The sequence below is a fragment of the Pongo abelii genome, chromosome 14 (assembly GCF_028885655.2).
Source record: "Pongo abelii isolate AG06213 chromosome 14, NHGRI_mPonAbe1-v2.0_pri, whole genome shotgun sequence".
In the NCBI taxonomy this organism is placed as follows: Eukaryota; Metazoa; Chordata; class Mammalia; order Primates; family Hominidae; genus Pongo; species Pongo abelii.
In genome coordinates this window covers 49,636,238-49,656,890 of record NC_071999.2, presented here as the reverse complement: position 1 = coordinate 49,656,890, position 20,653 = coordinate 49,636,238, and the positions used below count along the sequence as shown (strand labels likewise).

The 20,653-nt window shown below is 42.5% G+C and overlaps 1 long non-coding RNA gene across 1 annotated transcript in view; it reads right to left on the bottom strand.

Annotated features, from left to right (window-relative positions):
- Positions 1 to 20,653, bottom strand: part of LOC112128578 (uncharacterized) — a 57,206-nt gene that overhangs the window by 23,790 nt on the left and 12,763 nt on the right. Inside the window, exon 3 of the long non-coding RNA XR_002911079.2 lies at positions 10,704 to 10,844. This is a non-coding gene — a long non-coding RNA (uncharacterized LOC112128578). The remainder of the gene's footprint in view (positions 1 to 10,703; positions 10,845 to 20,653) is intronic.

Here is a 20,653-nt window from a genome sequence, read left to right as displayed (position 1 = left end):
CATGAGCCACTGCACCTGACCTATAACAGCATCTTTTGGAGACCTATTTTAATGAGTTATTCTTCCAGAAGTATGTATATTTTAAAGAAGATGGGGAAAGAATTCAGAGATATAACTCTCAATGGAAAGAGTTCAGGTCTTGGGACACCTGCATGAAGAAAAGAATTTTAAGCAGGAAGTCCTGTCTGAGCCCTTTAAATCATGTTGCGTTGATAGGGTCAAGTGTGCCTACTTCATCAATTATTATAAGAATTGGGCCCACCCACACAGTATGATCATAAAGGTCTTACCATGAGGGAAGCTACCCCAGAATAGCTTGAGGTAAACGTCTGGGGTAGGGGCGGTGGCTGAATTGCAAGGAAACAGCATGGAAGGAGGAAGGGAGAAGCTCTGAAGAGAAATTGAACCTTCTCCACAGTTCTCCTTGGAGGAGCCCCCATGGTTCCTTCTATTAAAGACTTTCAGGCTGGGCACAGTGGCTCACACCTGTCATGCCAGCACTTTGGGAGGCCGAGGTGGGCGGGTCACCTGAGGTTGGGAGTTCAAGACCAGCGTGACCAACATGGAGAAACCCCGTCTCTACTACAAATACAAAATTAGCCAGGCGTGGTGGCACATGCCTGTAATCCCAGCTACTCTGGAGGCTGAGGCAGGAGAATGGCTTGAATGCAGGAGGCAGAGGCTGCAGCGAGCCAAGATTGCACCATTGCAGTCCAGCCTAGGCAACAAGAATGAAACTCCGTCTCAAAAAAAAAAAAAAAAAAAAACTTTCAGAGAGTAGAGAACTATAATTTCTGTGGAAAGAAATTGTGAATGAAAAATCAGATTTCAGAGCCAGGCATCGTGACTCACACCTATAATCCCAGCACTTTGCGAAGCTGAGGTGGGAGGATCACTTGAGCCTAGGAGTTTGAGACCAGCCTGGGCAATATAGGGAGACCCCATTTCTACAAAAAACATAAAAATTAACCAAGCATGATGGCACATGCCTGTAGTCTCAGCTACTTGGGTGACTGAAGCAGAAGGATCACCTGAGCTCAAGAGGTGGAGGTTGCAGTGAACTGTGATGGCACCACTACACTCCAGTCTAGGCGACAGAGTGAGAGCCTGTCTCAAAAAAGATTTCATCTTAACTGTCTCATACAGTGAACAAAAAAAGAGTAGATTTGGGGAGGGGACTCAACTTTCCTGATTTACTTTGACAAAACAAAATGTCTCCATTTCATACATGCTCGTGATAGTGAAATCCAAGCACTTCTTTCTAAACAAAAAGCATTTCATTAGCAAAGAATATGAATTGCAAAGAATATGACCCAGATATTTAAAGATGAAAAAAACTTAGAAAGGGTAGTATCAAGATATTTGGAGCTGGGCCCAGTGGTTCACGCCTGTAATCCCCGCACATTGAGAGGCTGAGGTGGGCGGATCACTAGAGGCCAGAAGTCCAAGACCAGCCTGGCCAACAGGGCAGAAACCCAGGTCTCTACTAAAAACACAAAAATTAGCTGGGTATGGTGGTGCACACTTGTAGTCCCAGCTACTTGGGAGGCTGAGGCAGGAGAATCGCTTGAACCCGGGAGCCAGAGGTTGCAGTGAGCCGAGATCACACCATTGAACTCCAGCCTGGGTGACAGAGAGAGACTCCATCTCAAAAACAAAACAAAACAAACGATATTTGGAAATGACAAAAATTGGATGACTACTTAAATACATACAGTGGCAAAAATATACCCTTGCTGTTTGGAGCAACAAAGTTGTGTCAGCTTATGGAACAAGGAAATGATGGGTCCCTAACATACTCCTTTGATGAGCTACAGCTAGTGGCTCTGTTCTGGTTGTGGCATTTCAGAGTGTTTTTATGGGCGCTCTTCTGCTAACATGCCAAGAATTGTATGTACACCAACTGCTGGGGCTTGGGTGGGTTTTTTTCCCCCAAACCAACTGTGGCCCTCTGATCTCCTAGGAGTCACGAAATCACAATCTTTGCATTGAAAAGGACTTGAAAATTTCTCTAGTGAGATGGTTTCTAACCTTTTTGATCATGAAGATCCCTTTAACCTTAAAAGAACAGAGGCTGCAAGTCTTCCACGTGATAGTAGTTGCATTTTTAATATCTGAGCTTTGAGAAAATCCAAAATGGGAAAAGACTTTTATAAATTCAGTGACATCCATAATTAATTTGTACTTTATTAATCATAATAGCATTTACATAATTTCAAAAGGAACAGTATACACACTTGCCAGACACATTTTTCATTCCCTCTAAAGCAACACCACTTGTGCACATGAATTCACAAACCCCTTCTAAAAGCTCTACCCCTGGAGATCTTTTATTCACAAATTGGGAGACCCTGCCCCAGATAAATTACCCTTTATATATGCTACAACAATCCTGCCAAGCTGTTGTCTAGCTTGTACTTGAAATCCTTCAGTGACAGAGAAGTCACTACTCAAAAACATGTCTCAGTTTTGAATCATTTTACTCATATTAAATTATTGAGTTCAATATTTGAACTCAATCTTGAACTCAAGTTACTATTACTTACTTAACTTGCTCCTATTTCCTTAGGTTATATAGACAAACACAAACCTTCTTCAAATCTCTGGACAACATTGATACCCTCTCTGCGCCATCTCTTATGCAAGCAAAACTTTCCAGATTCCATGGAGTATTTCTGAGTTAGCGCTTTCTTCAAATTTTTAAATTTTAATATTTGAAGATCCTGTGATGATATTGCTTCTGAATCCAATCCTCCTCCCTTTTTTCACTGTCTTCTTTGATCCTTTTAATTTCACCCAATTGTAATAGAGCACTTGTTGTCTAGACTGTTGGGCACTACACCAGAAAGGGAACATTTCAAGTATTGCCACGTAAGGGTAGAAAAATAGATAAGATTTTGGCTGGATGCGGTGGCTCATGCCTGTAATCACAGCGCTTTGGGAGGGTGAGGCGGGTGGATCACTTGAGGACAGGAGTTCCAGACTAACCTGGCCAACGTGGTGAAACCCTGTCTCTACTAAAAATACAAAAATTACCCAGGTGTGGTGGCGGGCACCTGTAATGCCAGCTACTGAGGAGGCTGAGGCAGGAGAATCGCTTGAACCCAGGAGGCAGAGGTTGCAGTGAGCCAACATGGCGCCACTGTACTCTAGCCTGGATGATAGATTGTGACCCTGTCTCAAAAAAAAAAAAAAAAGAAAGAAAGAAAACGAAAACAGATTTTGTTTCTCTGTGTCTCAGAACAAGAATTTTTTATTTATTTATTTTTATTTTATTTTTTGTTTTTTGAGACGGATCCTAGCTCTGTCACCAGGCTGGAGTGCAGTGGTGTGATCTCAGCTCACTGCAACCTCTGCCTTACAGGTTCAAGCGATTCTCCTGCCTCAGCCTCTCGAGTAGCTGGGAATACAGGCAAGCACTACCATGCCTGGCTATTGTTTTGTATTTTAGTAGAGATGGGGTTTCACCATGTTGGCCAGGATGGTCTGGATCTCCTGACCTTGTGATCTGCCTGCCTCAGCCTCCCAAAGTGCTGGTTTTACAGGCGTGAGCCACCGCACCAAGCCCAGAACAAGAATTTAAAGGGAGAAGGTTTTGTTTTCCTCCTTATCACTTCCATTTCCAATCTCATTTACTCAGTGCTGCGCTGTGCAGAGGCGGGCCGTCAGCTTCACCCTTCATTCTTTCCAGAGCTAATCCCCCTCCCTGGGATTTTGATCCTTGATTTATGACTCTTCTCTCCTCTTTCCTCTCTCTTCTCACTGGCATGTCTCTGACTTATATACATGCTTAATGATATGATTTGGCTGTGTTCTCACCCAAATCTCATCTTGAATTGTAGCTCACATAATTCCCACATGTCATGGGAGGGACCTGGCAGGAAGTAATTAAATCATGGGGCAGGCCTTTCCCATGCTGTTCTTGTGACAGTGATTAAGTCTCACAAGACCTGATGGTTTTATAAAGGGAAGCTTCCCTACACACGCTCTCTCTTGCCTGCTGCCATGTAAGATGTGACTTTGCTCCTCCTTTGCCTTCCACCATGATTGTGAGGTCTCCCTAGCCAAGTGGAACTGTGAATCTATTAAACCTCTTTCCTTTTTAAATTACCCAGTTTGGGGTATGTCTTTATTAGCAGCACGAGAACAGACTAATACACTTAATTCCTATATTCCCTAAATAAAACACACGACCTTTTCATGGTCACAATCCAACTTGCTCCCCTGCCCGTCATTGCTCTTGGTCAGACCTGGGGCCCCAAGTTGCTGGGAGACAGCTGCTGCCCTTGCCTCAACATCTCTCAATTTGTTAAAGTCCTGGAGGCTGGGCTCTTGCTCCTTGGTTCTGATCAGTCCCCTTCTTCACATCACAATCTCCTGCAGAACACCAACCCTTTCTTGCTCCTGGGCTGGTGGCTGGGAGCTCAAGAGCCCTGTGGTCTTGTTTGTCTCAGGCTTGACTTTCTTCCTAGACCTGATGGACCTGCTACCTGAGGACAGACATCTCTGACCCAAGGCAGAATGTTATGGAGGAAAGAATCAGGGCTTTGAGGTTCCACAAATGTGGGTTCAAATTCTGCCCTGTCAGTTGGATTCAGGCGGTTCCTTGGCTCTCTGAGCCTCACTTTCCTCAATTTTAAATTATACCTTGCAAAGTTGTTCTGAAGCTCAAACAAGATAATGAAGGTGAAGCCCCCCCTCAAAAAAAAAGCCTCTAAGAAATGGCAGCTCTTGTTAGAGCTAAGCTCTCTGGACTACAGAAAACTGACTCCCGCACTCCCTGCCAGCATAGCCTCTATCCCACCTCTCCACCGGTCAACTGTTTCCAGAGCTGAAACTGCACCATGGCGTGCACATCTTCCCCAGGCAATATGGCTGGTGTGTGTGACCATGCTTAAGTCAGCAAGCTCTTCACCTTGCACCTCTCCTTTTCACGCACCTCGACTCAATCTGCTGGGTCTATTTGCACAGTTTCTGTTTTGTCTAAGTAAGTGGACCACCCCACCCTCAGCTTCACGACACATAATATCTCAAATCTTGGCCATAGATCATAACTTTTTCCTTAGAACCTAACTTGCTCTCTCAAAGGCCAGAGTTCATTCTCTGAATTGCTCAGCCTGGTTCGTACCTCTCTGTATCATGTCAGTCTGCAGACTGGCTTTTAAAATCTCTCCCATTGCCGTGACTGATTTCGCTCTGACTCCTTTCTTGCTCTGCCTGTCCTCATGCCCACTCCCTCTGTCTTTTTATACTTTCTTGTATGAGCAATTTCATGCACTTCAACAAACTCCAGCCATGTCTATATGCTGGTAGCTTCCAAATCACTGGTCTAGGCCCTTCCTAACTCCATGCTTATGTTTCTAGCAGCCTCTCACACGTGTCCAGAGGGCCTTCAAACCGTACCTCCAACAGCATCTCATTCCTTCCTTTCTCTTGAGTTCTCTAACTCAGTGAATGGAACCACCACCCACCCACCTACGCTCAAAGCAGAAACTTCACTTACCCCTGACCTGCTCTTTACCTATTGCCCCAATCCCATCGCATCTATCTCTATTTTTACTTGTTTCCCATCATTTCACAATGCTTGGTTCAAACTCAGTCAAACTGGTCTCCCTTCTGGCCGCTGGGGCCAGAGATTTCCTTTTAAAATGGAGAACTCACATTGTCACCTTGCCTAAATGTCTGTGGGAAGTGTTTTTTTGCCAAAATCATCACTAAGGCATTCCATGCCCCTCACAATTGGGCTCCAATTTGTCCTTTCATGCTCACCCCTTGCTGAAAGTCCCTTGGACCCAGGCTGAGTGGTATGTGGCCTCTGTTTAGCTTGCAATTTCAGTTCATTAACCGATCATTTTCATTCACAGGCTCTCTCCTCTGCCAAATAACCCAGTTCTGCTTGAATTGTTTAGCATATGTAGGTGATTCAATCAGAGAAAATTTCTTCTCGTGGATATTTTTAGTCATCAAATGACATAAACACTCTATACAATAATCATAGAGTTTATAAAAATCTTGGAGAAAACCTATAACTATCTGATGGCATCTCAGAAATATTTGAAAGAATTATGGCATAATGACATTACCAGAGTGAGTCTCAAAACTTTTTCCAGTTAGCATTGAACTTTTATTTATCCAAGCTAAAAGGAGGAAATGGCATAGATAATTCACAGCATTAAAGGCAGAAATACACACATTTTGTTGTATAGTACACTATATGACTGTTTTCCATCTTGCAGAGTGACTTTTCTAATGAAACTTTCATTAGGTTGATAAAAATTAATTGCTAATCCCAGACATCAGCAGTTAATGCTAAATTGGGGAGTGACCCAAAAGCATGGGCATTTTAGGCACCAGGCTGCCTGGGAGACCACATTTGCTACAGATAATATGAATTTACAATTATAATTTGGACTGAGAGTGTGTTTTTCTGTCTTCACTTGGCTGTTGATTTGCTTATGTTTTATGCAACCATGTCTTCTGTCTTAGCTAAAAACTGTCATTAATGCTACAACCTGCTGCCTGATAGACACTCTGTACTGCTAGGCATACAGAAGGCTGATTATTTTTGGTTTCTTCATCATTATGTATGGGTCAGATATAAAGCAAATTCATACACCAGAGTCTACAAAATACAGTCATTGTGGAAATGAGAGGTCATTCTATTTTTACTCACTTTCACTTTAATTGCAAATTGTTAGTGCAGGAATTTCCACAAAAGGGTTATGCAAGCATGCCCAAATTGCTTGAAATATTTTCCACTTCTCTGACTTCCCATGGGAAAAGCCACTAGGTTGCATTTGTGGCATCTCAGTTGGTTCGAGCAGCCTAATTGGGATTTAGAAGCTTTAAACTGCTCAGGTTTACAGATGGACATCCATGGACATCCAGGAACTCTTGTCTCCTCTCCCACAGAATCTGGAAATGTGTGAATTACTCATGTAAAATACAGTCTGGATGATGGCAGCTAACATCCAACTTTTATTTATTTGTTCAATATTCCATTTTTATATTTATTTATTAAAATAATTTTTTAAAAAAAGATTTGAACTGTTAGCCAGGAATTTCATCAGGAAGGAAGGTATACTGTGCTCTTAAAAAAAAAAAAAAAAAAAAAAAAAGAGGAGCCCTTGTATGTGAGAAATATACTCTTGGGCACAGGTAACTATCCCGCCTCTTGGGCAGAAGTGCCTTATCACCCTGCCCCATCTGTGAGAGCCATCTAATTGCAAACACAGGCCCTTCACAATGCAGTGTACTAATGCAAACCAATTAATTAAAGCTCAGAGGAAAAGAGCTGTTTAAGATATACACTCGACTCAAGAAGTAAAACTCTTGCTGTGATCTTGCTTTAATTCCCTCTAGTGGTCTTTCTTACACGTCCCCCTCCATGCACCCACGCAAATTTCATTTGTCCTAGTTTTCCATTTCTGTTATCTAACTTTCAAAGTAATTTAAACTAGACAGGGAAAAAAGCCAGCGTAGGCAATTCTTTGTCTCTTAAACTTTAGAGTGCATCTAAGTCACTGGAGGATCTTGTTGGAGTACAGATTCTCATTCAGTAGGTCTGTGACAGAGACTGGGAAGCTCTGTTTCTATTGAGTTCCTGAGTATTCTGATGCTCCTGGTCATGGGCCACAATTTGAGTAGCAGGGGTCTAAACTATAGATACCCTCCCTGATGTGAATTTGGACTTCATTTTTTCGGGATCCCTATGTGGATGTGTCACCATCTTACTTGCCTAGTGACTGATATAATTGGTATTCTACAGATGTATCTTGCCTGCTTCACCTCTTCTCAAATCCATTTTTTTCTTCTTGGCCTTGCTATTCCCTCTGGAATCCTTGAGGAAATATATCAGTGTCTAGGACTTTGATATATCACATAGGAATATGTTCAAGGCTGAGCACGGTGGCTCATGCCTGTAATCTTAGAACTTTGGGAGGCTGGGGCAGGAGGATCACTTGAGACCAGGGGTTCAAGACCAGTCTGGGCAACACAGTGAGACCTTGTTTCTACAAAAATATAAAAGTTAGCCAGGCATGGTGGCACACCTGTAGTTGCAGCTATGGGAGAGACTAAGGCAGGAGGAATGCTATAGCCCTGAAGTTGAAAGTTGCGGTGAGCTATGATTGCATCACTGCACTGCAGCCTGGGCGAGACCTTTTTTTTTTTTAGAGATAGGGTCTGGCTCTGTCTCCCAGGCTGGAGTGCAGTGGCGCGATCTCTGCTCACTGCAGCCTTGACCTCCCAGGCTCAAGCAATCTGCCCACCTCGGCCTCCCAAAGTGCTGGTATTACAGGCATGAGCCACCCCAACTTTCATATATATATATATATATATATATATATATATATTTTTTTTTTTTTTTTTTTTTTTGAGATGGAGTCTCGCTCTGTTGCCCAGGCTGGAGTGCAGTGGCATGATCCTGGCTCACTGCAACCTCCACCTCCCAGGTTCAAGCAATTCCCATGCCTCAGCCTCCCAAGTATCTGGGATTACAGGCATGTGCCAACATGCCCGGCAAATTTTTTGTATTTTAGTAGAGACAGGGTTTTACCATGTTGCCCAGGCTGGTCTCAAACTCCTGAGCTCAGTTAATTCACCTGCCTTGGCCTCCCAAAGTGCTAGGATTACAGGTGTGAGCCACCGCACCCAGCAAATTTTTTTTATGGGCCATGTTTGAGACATAGACCCTTCTGACAATTTTTAAAACGAAATGACACATTTATTCTTTCCATTTTAACTGAACTATTGTGTAGCAGGGCAGTGTTTGGAAAAATGCACTGGGCAGGGAGGAACTTATGAGTCTGAAGCCAATGTGCCTCAGTTTCCTTCCCAGTAAACGACAAGGCAGAAGTTATTTAAGTGTGAATATGAATCCTCCAGTGATTTATATGCACATTAAAGTTTGAGAGGCAAACAAAGAATTGCTCACTTTGATAAGGCAGAATGTCGTTATATCTAAAGCCTCTTCTGGCAGGGTGCAGTGGCTCATCTCTGTAATTCCAACGCTTTGGGAGGCCAAGGCAGGAGAATCACTTGTGCCCTGGAGTTCAAGATCAGCCAGGACAACACAGTGAGACCCTGTCTCAAAAAATTTTTTAAAAAAATTGTTAAGCCCCTTCCTACTCTAATCTTTTGAAATTAAATTCTGAATTGGTCATTTATTCATCTGGATGTATTCCTATGGGCTTGAGCCAATATATGCTCCTTTAGAAAGATAGTTCTGTTCATGTTGAACCCTGCTGAACTCATCAGGTTCCACTCCCACGACTATGCTCCCAAGAGCAGATTGCTTAGCCTATAAGAATAGTGAGATGGCATTACATCTTCATTAGTTCAAACCCATCTGTCATACAGCTGGACTCTGAATGTCTGGACCTGGACTGTTTGGGGAAAAGAAGGCAGCCAGTAAGGCTTGTGTCTGGTTGCCAAGATTATAGGGCTTGGCTGGACTAGGCAAGACTTTACCTAAAGCACGTGAAATCAGCCCAACCCAAGATAGGAAGTAGAAATTAAATCTAAGAAGTGAAGCCAGAGATGAGAGCTGGAGGACTGAACTATCGAGGGAGTGAGGTGGAACCATAGTCAAGAAAACAAGATGTGTGGGCCGGGTGCAGTGGGTCATGCCTGTAATCCCATCACTTTGGGAGGTCGAGGCAGGCCAATCGTTGGAAGCCAGGAGTTCATGACCAGCCTGGTTGTGCCACTGCACTCCAGCCTGGGCAACAGAGAAAGAGTCTGTCTCAAAAAAACAAAAACAAAACAAAAAACACGAAAAACAAAAACAAAAAAAATAAAACAAGATATGAACAGAAACCATGTTCTTGGGAGCACCTATGCATATTTGCACAGTTTTGAATATGATGTCAAGAGGCTCAGGAATCCCCTAATCCCCATGCAGACCCCTAAAGTTGATGGAAGCCAAGCCTGGAACTTCTGCTGGAGAAGAATGAAGGTTTTATGTAGCTAAAAGACCCTCCCCTTTTTCTCCTCTGGGACCCCTGCCCCCATCCCTGACACCTAACACTGGGACACAGAGGATCAGTCCATCAATACCCATTTTGAGATGGAAAACAGAAAACACCCAGGAGGCAAGGCACAGTATGTTTTTTGCCTTTGTCAACAATGGTCTTTGTCATGGGATTATGGAAAACAAGAAAGGATTGGCTGATGTGACCACTCTTGAAGCCTGGAAAAATAGGCAGGTGCTTTAGAAATTGCCAGCTGATGAAAGAGCACACAGAATTACCTTCCACTCAGCCCTATTAGCCCCTGGGGGCCTCTAATGATCCTTCAAGGAGATGTTAATAGCAAGGGCTGATTCTGAGCTTGAGAAGTCTTTTTTCTTTTTCTTTTCTTTCTTTCTTTCTTTCTTTCTTTCTTTCTTTCTTTCTTTCTTTCTTTCTTTCAAGATTCCTTTCTCGTTTTTCTGCTTCAAAATAGTGTGTAGATCTGATATATAAGCAAAGGTTGGTGGGAAAGACCGATTAGGTTCTCAAGGATAAAAATAAACATTCACCTGTCAAATGTTGATTGTAGTTTAATTTCCTGACAGCTTTATCCCATAAATAAGGGCTCCCAAGTTTCAATATCCTTTCCATATTTCAATATCCTTTGCAATTTCTAAAAAAGAAATTTCACTGATGCAAGTTGTCGTAGCATGACGGAAGAGATCTGGTGAGATCTCCTAATCCACTCACCTTTTAACACTCTTTTTCTTTCCACTGCTTTCACTGGGCAGTCTCCCTTCTTAAAGTGACAGATTCACAGGGATCCATCCAGCATTTGAAACAGGATTCTCAACCTCTTTGTAGGGTAGAAGTCATCTTGCTGGGCTCCACCTGTTCAGATCATGATTGACTTCTCAATATGTTGAGAGACAGAACGTTTGATAAGTAGCATGTTGATGCATTAAAAAATATGATCATTGATTACCAACTATATAGAATAATTGTGGTGTAGTAGACATCAATTTTGACTTAACATCACCAGAATACGTGTAATTATGGGGCAGGGATGGCATGTTCATATTTCATCTGATTAACTTGTGAAAAAAACAATCACTTTGCAGCAGCCTTCACCTTCAGTTAGTTCAAAATGAGAGGGAAATAAGTTGAGGCCAGAATACAGGTTATTAGGAAATGTACAGAGGTGAAGACCCTGCAGTTGAGAGGAATATGGATGTTAAATTAATCCAAGCATCATCTGATAACAGTTATACAGAAGGTGTCTGTGCATACAAAGCAGTGGAGTTCTGTAAGCCTATTCCTACAAATTTGTTCGATAATTACTGCTCTTATTTGTAATCCCTTATACAAATAAGTTATATGATTCACACCATTCTTTTTTTTTTTTTTTTTTTTGAGACAGAGTCTCCCTCTGTCACCAGGCTGGAGTGCAGTGACACGATCTCGGCTCACTGCAATCACCGCCTCCTGGGTTCAAGTGAATCCCATGCCTCAGCCTCTCAGCCTCCCACGTAGCTGGGACTACAGGCGTGTGCCACCGTGCCTGGCAAATATTTTGTATTTTTTAGTAGAGATGGGGTTTCACCATGTTGGCCAGGATGGTCTCAATCTCTTGACCTCGTGATCCACCTGCCTCGGCCTTCCAAAGTGCTGGGATTACAGGCGTGAGCCACCGCGCCCGGCCGATTCACACCATTCTTAAGCAAATAAATGTAATTTTGTACAAAAAAGAAGGGATGGTTTGCTTTAAGATATGACTTATCTCAGTTACCCGTGGATAAGGAAGAAACCACAAAGGTCCAACATCTCAAACTCAAGGTCCAGCATCTCAACTCCCACAGCAGTAAGCAAACATCACACACAAAATGCCATCAAATTAATGTCACCACACTAATTGTTCTCTTTAGCAATAAAAGATAAGACATAATATAGATAGGAATTGAAGTGAATCTATTTGGAGGGTTTTTTTTGACAAGCTTGTTGCTACTTAACTGTGTGGGCTTAGACAGGCACTTTGCATGTCTAGATCCTATTTGCTCATTTGTGAAATAAGAGGATTATATTTACAAGACTTAGCATTTATTGCACATTTTAACGGTGTCAAGCACTGTGCCTGGCATTTTAATGTATTGCCTTTAATCCTTAAAACAACTTTCTGAAGTAGATATTATTATCTCCACATTACAGAAGGGAAAGTTGAGGCCCAAAGAAGTGAATTAACTTGCCAGAAGAGACGTAAGAAACCAATGATGCATCTGCAATTGGAATCCTACTCTTTGGGGATCCAAGATATGGTCCTTGTCCTTAAGGTGCTTGTATGCATTTGGGAGGACTGCTGTAATAATGTACCTCAAACGGAATGGCTTTTACAACAGCAAGTGATTGTCTCTCAGTCCTGGAAGCCAAGATTAAGGTGTTGGCAGGGTAGGGTCGTTCTGAGGCCGTGAGGGAGAATCTGTTGAATGCTCCTCTCCTTTCTTCTGGTGGTTTGCTGGTAATCTTTGATGTTTCTCGGCTTGTGGCAGCATAACTCCAATCTTCACATGGGGTTCCTTCTGTGTGCATGTCTGTGCCCAGGTTCTCATTTTTATGATACAGATTAGGGACCTACCCTGCTCCAGTATGATGTCATCTTAACTAATTTCATCTGCAATGATGTTATTTCCAAATAAGATCACATTCTGAGGTACTGGGCATTAGGACTTCAACATATGAAGGTTTTGGGGGAGAGGAGAGTGAGGGGGTACACAATTCAATCCATAATAATGCGTATAAACTTGTTAAGGCTTCGAGATCAAAGTGCACAGAGTTAATTAATAGACTAAGCAACAGTTCCAGATGACACTATATGTCAGAGGGCATGAATGTTTGCTTCAGGCGGTAATCAGTGCTAGTTCTTTAGAAGCCTGAGATAATACATTTGGCTGAGATGATCGGAGAATGCCCCACACTGTGATGGGGTTTGAACAAAGTATCATACAGAGACAAACAAGGGGTGTTCTGCGTGTGCAAGACAGCTACATTTGTTAGAAGTTATGAGATACGTAAAGAAGTGGGAAAGTTGTCCTTGCCATCAAGGAGCTCACAGTCTAGCTCAACAGACAGAAATCAAACTTGAGAAAAGTGAACCATCAAGGCAAAGGCTTGAAACATGACTAAGCCACATGCATGTGGGTGACCATGCATTAAGGTGAACCACAGTGGACGTGAGTGACAGAGGCCAAGGTGAGCCCCAGTGCTTTGTGCGATGTTTGAGGTGAATAGTGACGTGGCCTGGACTTTTCAAAGGGTGGGCTTTGGATAGGAGAAGAGCAGGGAGAGGGGTTTCCAGAGAAAGAACGTGCTGTACACAAAGGGAGTAAAACTCCAGGCCTAACTGAAAGCCATTGGATGTGGTCATCGGGTGGAAGCACCAGGTCCTCATGGGGAAATGCTCCAGGGTTAAGAGTGGAAAAGCTGCCTGGCTGCCTCCATCTTTCCAGAATCCTGTTCTTAAGCCGCTGTCCTAGGAAGGCATTCACCAAAGTATGTAGTCAAAACTTTTGGTCTGTAGGACATTGTAGGGTGTTCCTCAATTAAAAAGAAAAAGGTTACAGGCTTAATAAGTGCAGGAAATAATAGATTAATCAATGATACAATTTAATTCAGGTCCTGGTGCGACTCAGATGGCGTACTCAAAGTGAGCAATTTTAGGGCAGTTTAGTAAATGACTGTGCAGGGTTTGAAGAAACCACAAAGGAGAGTACAGTGGCATTGGACTGTTACCAGCCAGGAGCTGTTAACCACCCAAATGGCTGAGGGACGAGGGAGAGAAAGATTACCTCAGAGAGATGCCCAACAGGACCTGTGTGCTTGACTTGAGGGGCACAGGCAGCCCAAGATGACTGGACAGGGCAGGGCTGGAAAATAACGTGCCCGCCTCATTCTCCTCCCTCCCTCTGACCTCCCATTGCCACTCGATGGCCAAATGCCCCTGCCTTTGGGCCACTTGGGACCCAAAGGAAGGAGGACCCATGGATAGAGAGCATCATGGCAGCCTCCAGGGCACAGAACAGGGTGGGAACAATGCACAATGGGTGTGGAGGGATGAGATGAACAGATGTCTCAGCACAAAGTTCCTTCACGGGAGGACTTCTTAGTACAAACCATCCAAAAAGGGGCAATGGAAGGCAGTATTCCTAAACTAGTTTTAGCATAAAACTCCTTTTTTGAAGGAGGACCAGCGATCAAAGGAAACCACCTTGGGAAGCTTTGATCTGTGGGATGAAATCCAAGCCTCTCATATCAGGCAAGCTGCTTTCAGTTGAAAGTGTCAGAAACCGATCTCAAACTAACTGAAACAGAGAGAATGTGTTGGTTTACACGTAACTGACGAGCCCAGGAGAGGAGCATTGATTCTGGCATGAGTGGAAGCGGGAGCTCCGGCAATGATCAGAACTGTCTGTCCCTCCAGCTTTGTACACTGCCCACCTCAGCAACGTGTCATCCTGTATGTTAGCTCTCACCACAAGCTGGGCAATACCATCATGACTGCCCCACACCAACATCCTCCGGCTCAGGAACCCCAGTGAGGAAGGCACCTCCCTCTCCCATGTCTACACACAGACCCCTTGATGATTCTGAGTGCTCCTGCTTGGCTGAAGGCTTCATGTCGGAACAGTAACTGCCATTAGTTATGCCCAACCCTCTGGAAGTGAGGAGGGTGACTGACCCGGTTTTCACAGACCCACCAGGATCATTTGAGGTGAGAAAGGACTACTCCAAAGAAACAGAAAAAAAGGGTCATGAGAAAACACACAGACTTTAGTGGAAACTAAAACTATAGCTACCATGATCTACCATATTTCTTTGCAGGACATTCATGATTTCCCCTCCAGTTTGGCCACAAACTGTAAATTCCAGTACTCGCTGCTCTCTTGTAAGACCTCCCTGCTCCCCCGTAAGACCTCCCTGCTCCATCCAGCTGGGCTGGTCTGCTTACTATTCCTTGAATACACCATAAATTTCCATATTTGTTCCTTAGGCCCTCTTTTGATTTGAATTCTGCTTCATCCAAATCAAGTCTCGAGGCTGCAACAGGCTAGGCACTATGGCTCATGCCTTTAATCCCAGCACTTTGGGAGGCCAAGACAGGAGGATCACTAGAGGCCAGGAGTTCGCGATTAGCCTGGACAACATAGTGAGACTATGTATCTACGAAAAATTTTAAAAATTAGCCAGACATGGTGGTATGCACCTGTAGTCCCAGCTACCTGGGAGGCTGAGGTGGGAAGATCACTTGAGCACAAGAGGTTGAGGTTACAATGAGCTATTATATGATCGTGCCACTGCACTCCAGCCTAGGTGACAGAGTGAGACTGTCTTTAAAAAATAAAATAAGACTGCAACAGAATCTGTCCACTGAGTGTACATTCCTCTACTCCAAACTGCAGTTCTTGTTTTCCCTCCTTGTAACTCCTATTGTATAAAAACTTCTGCACCATCCATTTGATATTTATTATAATCACCTTTTTTTGTTGCTGTGTGTGTGTGTGTGTGTGTGTGTGTCTGTCCTGTACCTCTACGGACATAACAAGATTGTAGCCTCCTTGAGCTCCACAATCATCATCTTTATACTCTTTGTATCTTTCTTGCTTGGCACATTGTACATGCTAATCTAATGTGCTTGGTTGTATTTCAAAATTTTAAGGCTAGCCTCCCACCTTTTCCTGCTTGCCTGCATATTTGTCTATTCTTTATGTCCTCTGCTGACTGATAGAGTGGCTTTGAAAAACATTCTTACCTTAGTTGGGTCCCAGTTTCCCAACAAGTGAGTGAGCAATGCTGATATTGTGGAAAAGAATAGCCCATTCATTCATTGTTTCATTCATTTACTCACACATTCAGCACCTACTGAGCACCTTCTACGAACAACATACTATGTTAGCAAAAAAAATGAAAAACAGATGTGTCCTAAGGATATTCAAAACCCTGTATGAAATATAAAATAAAGAATAAAATTTTTAAAAGACAAGGTAGAAATGTCAAGACATTTTACCAACCTCCAATAGAATGGAATTTGGGAACATCCAACAAAACTACATATAAGTTGACCTCTTGACCCAGCACTGCCACTTCTAAGAATTTACCATGAAAAGAGGCCTCCAAATATATGAAACAACATACTTACAAGAGTTTTTATTTTAACAATTTTGTAATAGAAAAATTAGGAAACAACCTAAATGACTATCCTTAAAAGACTATAGACTATCCTTAAAGACTGGTAGAATAAATCATGAAACATGATTCTTTATTATGTAATAATTATAAATTATTTTAAATGTTAATTAATTATATAATTATATTAATCATAAATTATTATGATTTATTCTACATGATGGAATACTATGCAACCCTAAAAAATACTGAGGAAAACTGTTATGGGTTAAGTGGATTAATTTCCAATATATACAGTTGGGAGAAAAAAGAAGCAAGGTACAAAAGTGCATATAATGTGCTACCTAGGAAGTATTTGTGTTAAAAATGTGAATCTAATCCTGAGTAAACAATCAGATGAATCAGAATATGGTACATTCTACAAGACAACTGTTGTGGGTTCTAAAATATAAAAGAGACAAAAATAAAAATAAAATAAAAGATGTCATTTAAAAAATTAAAATTAAGGGTATATTCTAAATAAAAGAGACAGAACAACTAAATTCAAAGCATGAAACTTGATTGGCTCTTATGTTAAAAAAATAATAAAATTAAAAGGCAGATTGAATACAATTAAGAAAAATTAAATATGGACCACTATTAGATATTATTAAATTGATCTTAATTTTCTTGTGTAATAACATTGTTGAGGTTGTGTCATAGCAAAACAAAACATGAAGATAGATGATACGTAGAGATACAAATAGGTAGGTAAGTAGAGATAATGTTAGTGTGTCAAATTATCAATAATTGGTGAAGTTAGGTGAGGAGTATACAGATGTTCATTTTCTTTCTTCTCTTTCTTTCTTTCTTTTTCTCTTTCTCTCTCTTTTTTTTTTTTTTTCAAGATCTTGCTCTGTCACCCAGGCTGGAGTGCAGTGGTGTGGTCATAGCTCTCTGCAGCCTCAACCTACCAGGCTTAAGCAATCCTCCCATCTCAGCCTCCCAAGTAGCTGGGACTACAGGTATGTACCAACACACCCAGCTAATTTTTGTATTTTTAGTAGAGACAGCGTTTTGTCATATTGTCCAGGCTGCTTACTTTTTGTGGGGTTTGAAAGCATTAAAAATAAATAATTGGGGAAGAAAAACATATCAAAAATTGTATTCATTAGTCAGAACACTTTCAATTCCAAGTAGAAACCAAACTCAAATAGACTTAAGCAAAAAAGAGAATGTATTAGGTACTCAGATGATGTCATATTTCTCTTTCTGTCAGGTGGCTTTCTTCTAACTTAGGCTCATTGCTGCCCGGTATCAAGATAATAAGCAGCTTACATCCTACCAGTTAGAAACCTCCATAGAAAGACTTCTTGACCAATCATTCCAGCAAATGTCCCAGGCTGTCCCTTTTTGACAAACTTCAGGCTTGTTCTTGAACCAATTCTGGTCCCAGGAAGATACTGAGTTCTGATTGGCCAGGACTAAATGTCTTGCCAGTGTCTGGATATAGCCACCCACAAGCATGTACCTCCACCCCTAAAGTGAGGGAAGGATGGCTCTGCAAAAGAAAATCCAGATGCTATTGCCAAAAGGAAGGCAAATGGGTGCATGCCAGACAAAAGGAATGGTTCTCCACTGCAAAGAACATTGAAAAATTGAACATAAACATTAAAGCAAATCAAGCACTTATAAGCATTCAATCATATTAACCCATAAGAGAAAACATATTAGCCATTCAAAAATCCTGGTCATTTATTTCATGACTTTAGTATGGCAGAAGAAAATTGTCACTCTTCCTTTACATCTCTTAAACAAATTCAACATGAGGGGCAAGCTGAAGAGGAAATAACTACCTTGGATCTGACCTTATTTCTCTCAAATAATAGTTTGAAGAAGCTGTTCACTGCATCTGTACCTGAAGCTAGAAAGACCTCTTTCGATATAGACTTTGACAAATGAATGGAATACAAATCTCAATCTGATTGCTAGTTATGGGATCTGTACTATGGTCAGGGGACCACTGAGGGCAGCCTCAGTTCAACTGAAATATTTTGTTACTGGTTGGGTGGATTGTTATTTTAAATAGCATATTGATGTTTTCAGATAAACTTCTTAATGGTTCTATTTTTCCCTCTCAACATTGAGAAATAGCCCTTTTTATTCTATCCATGTGCAAATCATTACTTTCATGTTTAGTGTTTTATCATATTGAATATTTATTGAGTCTACTATGAATCAGGGAGTTTGTAAATACTGTCACAAGAAAATAAATTCATAAACTACCGTTATCATAAAGATTCCTGGAGCCTTCTGCCGTGTCGAGGACCTATCTCATTAGTCACTTAGGAAAGTTATATATGAGATTTACAGTCCCTGCAACTGGAGCTTTAGAGGTTTTCATATGTGATTGAAGTGCCCATCCATTATTACTGTTACCCAGTAAGTGCACAGATGGTGCTGCGAGCTGAGCAGCAAGGTGGGTGGGGATTCAAAGGCACTCCCCTGGTGCTTACAGAGGCCAGTGTGTGGGCTGGCAACAGAGTAGAAGGCGATGCAGCCAAATTCCATGTCTGACACCCTCAATCACAGGTACTGCTGTTCGAGGGACAAGTTAGGCAATGCAGTTTCTACAAGGTTTCCAAAAGGCCTGTGTCCCAAGGAGCACTGTGACCACAGCCCCCACAATTGATCACACCCTTTGGGTGAAGTGTTCTAAGGTCGGCTGTAGTCAAGGCGAGTCATCTACACAGGGCCCTTCTTTTATTTATTTATTTATTTATTTATTTAGAGACAGAGTCTCGCTCTGTCCCCCAGGCTGGAGTGCAGTGGCACAGTCTCGGCTCACTGCAAGCTCTGCCTCCCGGGTTCACGCCATTCTCCCGCCTCAGCCTCCTGAGTAGCTGGGACTACAGGCGCCCGCCACGACGCCCGGCTAATTTTTTATATTTTTAGTAGAGACAGGGTTTCACCGTGTTAGCCAAGATGGTCTCGATCTCCTGACCTCGTGATCCACCCGCCTCGGCCTCCCAAAGTGCTGGGATTAAAGGCGTGAGCCACCGCGCCCGGCCGAGCCCTTCTATTAATAGATCTTTCCCACAGTGCCTTGGGCTTTATGTCTGTGGAGCTGTTTCCTTCCTGAGAAATGCAGACTGGGATGGAGCCTGCATTTGTGCCTGGATCCTGGCTAAGGAAGTCCCAGCCTCTACTTCCTGTGCATTTCATCCTTCATAACCCATAGCTCTCTGAGACAAGTTGTGCATTCTTCTTTTTCTTTTTTTGAGACGGAGTCTCGCTCTGTTGCCCAGGCTGGAGTGCAGTGGCGCAATCTCGGCTCACTGCAAGCTCCACCTTCCGGGTTCATGCCATTCTCCTGCCTCTACCTCCCGAGTAGCTGGGACTACAGGCGCCCGCTACCACGCCCGGCTAATTTTTTGTATTTTTAGTAGAGACAGGGTTTCACCGTGTTAGCCAGGATGGTCTGGATCCACCTGTGATCCAGGTGGGTGATCCACCAGCCTCGGCCTCCCAAAGTGCTGGAATTACAGGCAGAGCCACCGCGCCCGGCCTGCATTCCTCTTGCTTTCAGATTGCAACTGATGTTCGGTATGTCAATCTAATCTTTAAAGTATATCTTATTTAAAGGCTCTGGAGATGTTTTCTATTTAAACAAAGCAAGGGGCAAATCTTAGAAAAGTGTGAGTAGGCTGGGCTCGGTGGCTCATGCCTCTAATCCCAGCACTTTGGGAGGCTGAGGCGGGTTGACCACGAGGTTAGGAGTTTGAGACAAGCCTGATCAACATGGTGAAACCCTGTCTCTACCAAAAATATAAAAATTAGCCGGGCGTGGTGACGTGTGCCTGTAATCCCAGCTACTAAGGAGGCTAAGGCAGAAGAATCGCTTGAAGCCTGGAGGCAGAGATTGCTGTGAGCCGAGATGGTGCTATTGCACTCCAGCCTGGGCAACATGAGCGAAACTCTGTCTCAAAAAAAAGAAAGAAAGAAATGAAAAGTGTGAGTAATTACTCCATATTGATTTATTCTATAAACTTGCATCTTATTTCACTAAAATTTAAATATTGGAGGCTTGGGCGAGTTGGTCCACAACTGTAATCCCAGTGCTTTGGGAAGCTGAGGTAGGAGGATTGCTTGAGCCCAGGAGTTCAAGACAAGCCTGGGAAACATAGAAAGACCCTGTGTCTACAAAAAATACAAAAAAAAAAAAACAAACCCAAAAACCAAAAACAAAAAAAACAGCCAGGTGTGGTGGCACACACCTGTAGTCCCAGCTACTTGGGAGGCTAAGGTGGGAGGATAGCTGGAGCCCGGGAGGTAAGGCTGCAGTGAGCTGTGATCATGCCACTGCACTCTAGTCTGTGTAATTGAGGGAGATCTTGTCTCCAATACATATATATAAGATATACTTTAAAGATTAGATTGACATATATATATATATACACATATATATGTATATATATATATGTACATATATATATGGTGGTTAGTTTACTCTTTCCAAGGGGCCAAGTTGGTGATCATATCATAGT